This window comes from Ascaphus truei, chromosome 4 (assembly GCF_040206685.1).
Source record: "Ascaphus truei isolate aAscTru1 chromosome 4, aAscTru1.hap1, whole genome shotgun sequence".
In the NCBI taxonomy this organism is placed as follows: Eukaryota; Metazoa; Chordata; class Amphibia; order Anura; family Ascaphidae; genus Ascaphus; species Ascaphus truei.
In genome coordinates, this window is record NC_134486.1 from 316,073,980 (window position 1) to 316,080,598 (window position 6,619).

Consider the following 6,619-nt stretch of genomic DNA (forward strand, 5'->3'; position numbering starts at 1 on the left):
CTATAGCTTAAAGCAGCAATACAGGTTTCATAAAAACTGCACTGCCACCGTGATATTGCCGAGAAACAAGCTGATGCTGCTGGGTCGCTTAAAAGTAATTTATTAGGTCATCGGTGCATACAAAATAGAAAAGTTCCTCACGGAAGAACACTGACGCGTTTCGTGCCCCCTGTGGCACTTTGTCAAAGAGGGGGTATCCAGATCTGAATAGTTCAGCTTCAGGGACCCCCTGCTTCCAGAAATACTTACCTCCGTAGGGGGTGCCTGGATCTCTTATGCGTTTAAATGTACCAGTGATGATCGCCAATAGCAAGCAGCACCATTTGGCGTCATGACTTCCTATTGGCCCGTGTGATGCGGGGCATTTAAAGCCCCCATTATGTTAGGTACAGTTTCTCTGACTGCAGAGATACCGTCACCCCCTACGGAGGTAAGTATCTCAGGCCGGAGCTGAAATGAACACAATTCAGCTCCAGAGACCCCCTGCTTCAATCCTGTAATGATGATCATTTAAAAAAAAAAAAAAAATTACTGTATTGCTGCTTTTAATTGCATAGTGAACAGGAGCTTTGCTTTCTCTTTGCTTCGGGCACCATAAATTAGATTGTGAGCTCTTGTTCCTGTACGTATTCTATTCACGGCAATATACACAAATGATGAAAATGATACTGTTGTAATTATTATTGCCTATGTTTAAGGTATCGGTGCCTTTTCCTCTGGCTGACAGTTTAGTAAACATTAATTGTATTCTGCTCTTCGAGTTTGAGGCCAGAGTGCACTTTTTACCACTTTTTGGCTATAAATTGTGGTTCCACAAATATGTAGGTGCTTCCGGACTGGCTTAAGGGTTGTTCATGTAATGTGAGCTTGAGACAAAAGGTAGAACTGTGTGCTCATTTGCATGTCATTTCCCAGAATCCCTTGCTGCAGTGGAAGTGCTGTGTGCTGGGTGATAATGGTGAAAGGCGGGGTTGCAGACCTGTCTGAGACATGCAAATGAGCATACAGTAATATTTACAGTTGCTATATGCTTTACTGTGGAGGGTTTTTGTCACTTTTTTTACCCACCATAACCTTAAATATATATAAATATAATATATATATATATATATATATATTTGTGGAGTTCTTCCACAACAGACACAACCAAGATTATGCCAACACTGCAGAAGGAGAGCCGCTGCACATGAGCAGGGAGAAGCAAAAATCCAACTGGATCCCACAAACTAGGCGCAACCCCACAATGGACCGGTACATTGAAAGCTTCAGACACAGAGCCAAAACCACCATCCTGGACAAAGTAAGGAAACAAACATATAATCTGACACTGATGGAGAGGAGAGCTATAGAATCGCTAAAGGCCAACCATAACATAACAATCAAACCTGCGGACAAGGGAGGATCAGTGGTCATAATGAACAACACAGACTACCTGCGGGAAGCGCACAGGCAACTCTCTGATTCAAAGTATTACACCCAACTGCAGGAGGATCCAACAAAAAAAATACATGAGAACTCAACAGGATCATTAAAACACTCCCAATCCGCAGAAGAGAACAAATTCTCGACCTGATACCAGCTAACCCAAAACCTGGCACATTCTACATGCTCCCTAAAATTCACAAAGAGGGTAACACTGGGCGCCCTATTATCTCTGGATCTGGCACACTTACTGAGAATATTTCTGGCTGGGTGGAAGGCATTCTAAAACCAATTGTCAGGAACACACCCAGCTATATCCAGGACACCACCGACCTGCTAAACAAACTGAATGCCATTGGCCCCCTCCCAACAGGAACACTACTAGCAACCATGGATGTAGAGTCACTTTATACAAACATCCCCCACGAGGATGGGATTTCAGCCTCCAGATACTTTCTTTGACCGCAGGAGACACTCACAGAGACAGTGACTAAATGCATCGAATTTATTCTGACCCATAACTACTTCACATTTGGAAATGACACATACCTCCAGACAACCGGGACCGCTATGGGTACTCGGATGGCGCCACAGTATGCCAATCTGTTCTGCGCAAAACTGGAAAGTTACTTTCTTTCCACCTGTCACTTGAAACCCCTTACATACCTTCGCTACATCGATGACATCCTCCTGATTTGGACCTCTGGCGAACAGGACTTCCTACAGTTCTGACAACTTCAATACGTTCCACCCGACCATCAACCTCAAACTCACCCATTCCCCGGATGAAGTACATTTCCTAGACGCCACCATCACCATAAAGAACAACCAACTACAGACTTCTGTATACCGCAAACCTACAGACAGAGCCAGCTATTTGAGGGACAACAGCTTCCACCCGACACACACCAAACATGCAACCATCTACAGTCAAGCCATACGATACAACCGGATATGCTCCGACACAGCAGACAGAGACCAGCGGATTAAAGCCTTGAGATCAAATTTTATAAATCGTGGATATAACCACAGAATTGTAGACCAGCAAATTCACAAAGCCACCAGAATACCAAGAAGTGATCTCCTTGAATACAAACAGAAAGAGACAAGCGACAGAGTACCTTTGGTGGTCGCATATAACCCACACCTAGGAGCCCTACGCAAGATCGCCAGGGAACTACAACCCATCCTCCATGAAGATACAAGACTGCAACAGGTCTTCCCTGAAGCACCCTTATTATCATACAGACAACCTCATAATTTCAAGAATATTATGGTGAGGAGTAAAGTATTCCGCAGTACAACTGAATGCGGGATGAAACCATGCCAGCACGCAAGATGCAAAACCTGCGCAATGCTCTACACAGCGGACACAATACAAATACCACACAGGAATCGGGAATACAAAATCAGAGGAAGGTTCACCTGTTCCTCCAGCAATGTCGTGTACCTCATCATGTGCATGAAATGCCCAGGGGGCTGCTACTACATAGGTGAGACAGGGCAGGGGCTAAACAAGAGAATGAACCTGCATCACACGCGGAACAAGAGATGGTCCTGTCGGCAGACATCTCTCTGACTCTGGCCATAAGATGAACGATCTGAGGGTTGCCATACTCAAAGGTAATCTTAAAACACAGAAAGAGAGATGGTTGCATGAATACAAATTTATGCAACTATTCGGGACACTTAGCGGTGGCCTAAACAGAGATCGGAATGACAATGGGAAAAAGCAGGCACCAACAGTACAGGAACCAAAAATAAAAGAACATCCAAAGAGCGTGTGCCCATTAAAAAATAATTATTTAATGGATTCTAGCAAAAGTAACAGCAGCATTACGGGGTACAGAGCCCCCCACCAACGCATTTCGAGCATAAGCTCTTTTTCAAGTTTTCCCTTACTACAGTGCTTGTGGGGACCCTAATCCACTAGTCGGTTTATTATGGAGTTGTGATTGCTCTGCATACCTGGGATACAATTCTTGTTCCTCCACTGGGAGTACACATTTGCAGGATTCTTCAATCAAGTGTATTTTTAAACAAAAAATAGGCTGTTTTTAGAGCACCACACATTTCTACATTCTAAACAGAGATCGAAATTTTATGAGTCATTACTGACACAAGTGAACTCTCTTCCCATGAGCGCTAAAGGCCATGTCTGTACATACTGTGCTATATGTATGCACACACAGCTGTCTCTTACACATACAAATACTCCTTGTTTTTCCATCCCTATACACCAATAGGGACCACATAGTATCTACACACACTTTTAGTTATGCTACAATCTCTCACATTTCCACACCTACCCACACCATTAATATTAACTCCCACTCCACACACACCTTTTGTAAAGCACTGTATACACTGTGGGCTCTCCATTCATTTATATTCACACATATACACACACACTCTTACATCACTAACTTTCAGGAACCATTTAACACCTCTAGCCATAAATCACATCCACACACGGGGGAGGGACAAGCACAGATAACATTCCAAGAGACACTGTTTTTAAGTATTCCCTTTGCTTGCTTCATTCATTGTAACATCGCCACATCGCTGGAAGAAGAGATCAGTGTATCTCGAAAGCTCGCACAAATAAAAGCATTTCGTTAGCCACAGAACGGTATCGTCTATTTATTTTTTTATTATTGAAGCTCGGCTAACACGGTACTGATACCTCTATATATCTATATATAAAATTTGGTTAGGCGCCCAGCACTCTTATTTCCTTGTGAGCTAATATTTACCAACCCACCCTGTGAAAAAAAATAAAATAATGGGCTGCTTCTAATGCGTTAATTTATTTACATCTGTTCCCTTGCATATGTGCCTATATTCCTCATCATATTTTAGCCAGGCGGTCCACCCATAATCCTATGTTGAAACATCTTTATTTCATTTATTCAACAGACGAACTGCCTGATCTCTGTGATTTTCCAAAAAATTGCTTCAGAATGGGCTGAAACCCTTCAACCAATTACGCTTTGTGTGGCTGTCCCTTCAATATATTTCTTAACCTTGCTATACCATTGTCCCTTTTATTTTTTCATCCAAATTTGCCTTTCACTATCCTTTTCTTCGGCTGGATATAAAAGAGCAGGGGGAAGTTATGCTGCAAGCGTTGGTGTCCCCACATTCCCTCCGACTGCCCTGGTTATTTGCTGCTACACTCTGGACCTTCCCTTTCTTGGGCAGTGCTGCTATCACCGGCTACATTCTGGCTTTTTAAAACCTTTACGGTACGTCCTAGCTCATGCAGTTTCTACTTTAACTATTTAATCTCAGAGTTTACCTCCCTCTGACTGAGTGCCGGAACTCTGTGTCTGATCCACTGTGTGAGCCACTGTCATACTTGTCTGTTGATTTTTCTACCTAATTGGACACACAATTGGAAAATATTTGTGAAAAAGCATGATGCCCAACCCAGACGGGCGAATCTCCCGCTCCCAGTGTTGTCACGCACTCCCGGACAAACAGAATGGAGTGGTGATCAAAACAAAAAGATGAGAACACACCAAATGATGGGTCTGTGATTCTTGCATATAGCATTGAGAAAATGGATGGTATATTAACCAATAATAGTAACAATATTGTTCCAATCTGTAGCCCCAGTTAATAAAGCCAAGTTGCATATCTGTGACATCTTGGGCAAGGAATCGGGAGATCAGGAAGTCCCTGGGAGGAGAGGAGGACTCTAGTATTGAGGCATTCTGTTTGGACTGGAATGCTGTAGAGCAAGAGTGCGTAAACTTCCTGCGCTTTGCGCCCCTTACAGCTAATGCGACATCACGTGACCCGCGGTGTAATTTGATGCCACATTGCCATGGATGCGTAGACTGAAACTGGGTAAGTGAGCCACGCCTGCCAAAAAAAAAGTCTTGCGCTCCCCTGCTGTAAAGCAATATATATATAGTAAAAAATACTAGAATGTCCATTGAACCTCCCGTACCCAGTCTAGGACATTTGCTCATGGCCGTTTCACCGAGACCACATGGCCACCGGAACTCCGACCCCACCAAAGGTAAGTAAACCCCTTAAACTAAAACACCTTACCCTAAATTCCCTCTACCCTTAGCCCTTACCCTAAAACCCCCTACCCTAACCACTAAAACCCTTAAAATTAACCTGTGACGTGAGACCGGGACTCTCTTTCACGGGATCAAGCACCAGCCATGACACAGATCAAATAAATGGGTGTTTATTTTGGCCAGAGCCAACAGATGCATCAACAGAGCTATACTCGCATCAAACGGGGAATACAGGGGGATTCCTAGGTGCCCGATGCCATCGGAATTGCTTTCCCGGAGCAGTTTTCACTCCTGTTGGGGAACCGGAACTCCAGGCAGCACTGGCTGAAAGATGCAAGCAGAAATTCAAGCAATAGGTGGCGCTCTAACACTCTCTCTTAAATGATAAATTCCAGTGAAAAAATATAGTGACACAAATGTACAAGTGCAGTGTGGTCAACCTGTATAACACTCAAAATAGTGAAAAAGGTGTTTAAATGTAAGAGTTATAAGCGCCACTCATAGACTGTTCCAAAAGTCTTGCCAAACAATTTTCTCCAAATGTAAGGGGAGCGGTGGTGAATACCATGTAAAAAAGAGAAAATTACATAGTGCGATACTACTGCGTAAATATAAAAAGTGTGTGTAAGCCTTCAGAATTTGAGGCTTTTTCACACACACTTTTTCTATATTTATTTAGCAGTATTGCACTATGTCATTTTTCTTTTTTACATGGTATTCACCACTGCTCTCCTTACATTTTGCAGAAAATGAAAGATGCAAGCAGGCACGTTTAAATTTCTGCTTCAGAAAGGCACGCAGCTTCGTCTTGGATGTCTCTGGCACAACCTCAGAGAACACCATTTAGTCCATCTCCCCGCCAGTCCAGGCATGATCTCTAGAAAAGGGGCAGGCCATCTCCGTTCCAGATTCCTGTCTTCCTAGGAAATCATGGAGAAAGGGTGGTGACCAATAACAGCACGGATGCTACAGTATGTGGGCAATTGCAGAGTGAGCTACATAGGCCAATTAGGGCTTTGGGAAATTTAAAGAACTAACCACTAATGCCTGAGTCAGTTGGGTCTTAAAACCTCAGGTCCAGTTTCAGCTGGATACCTCCTGTGGAGATTGATGGCTCCGTGTGACCTAAACAATTGCTCTGCTTTCAGTCACTGTTAACA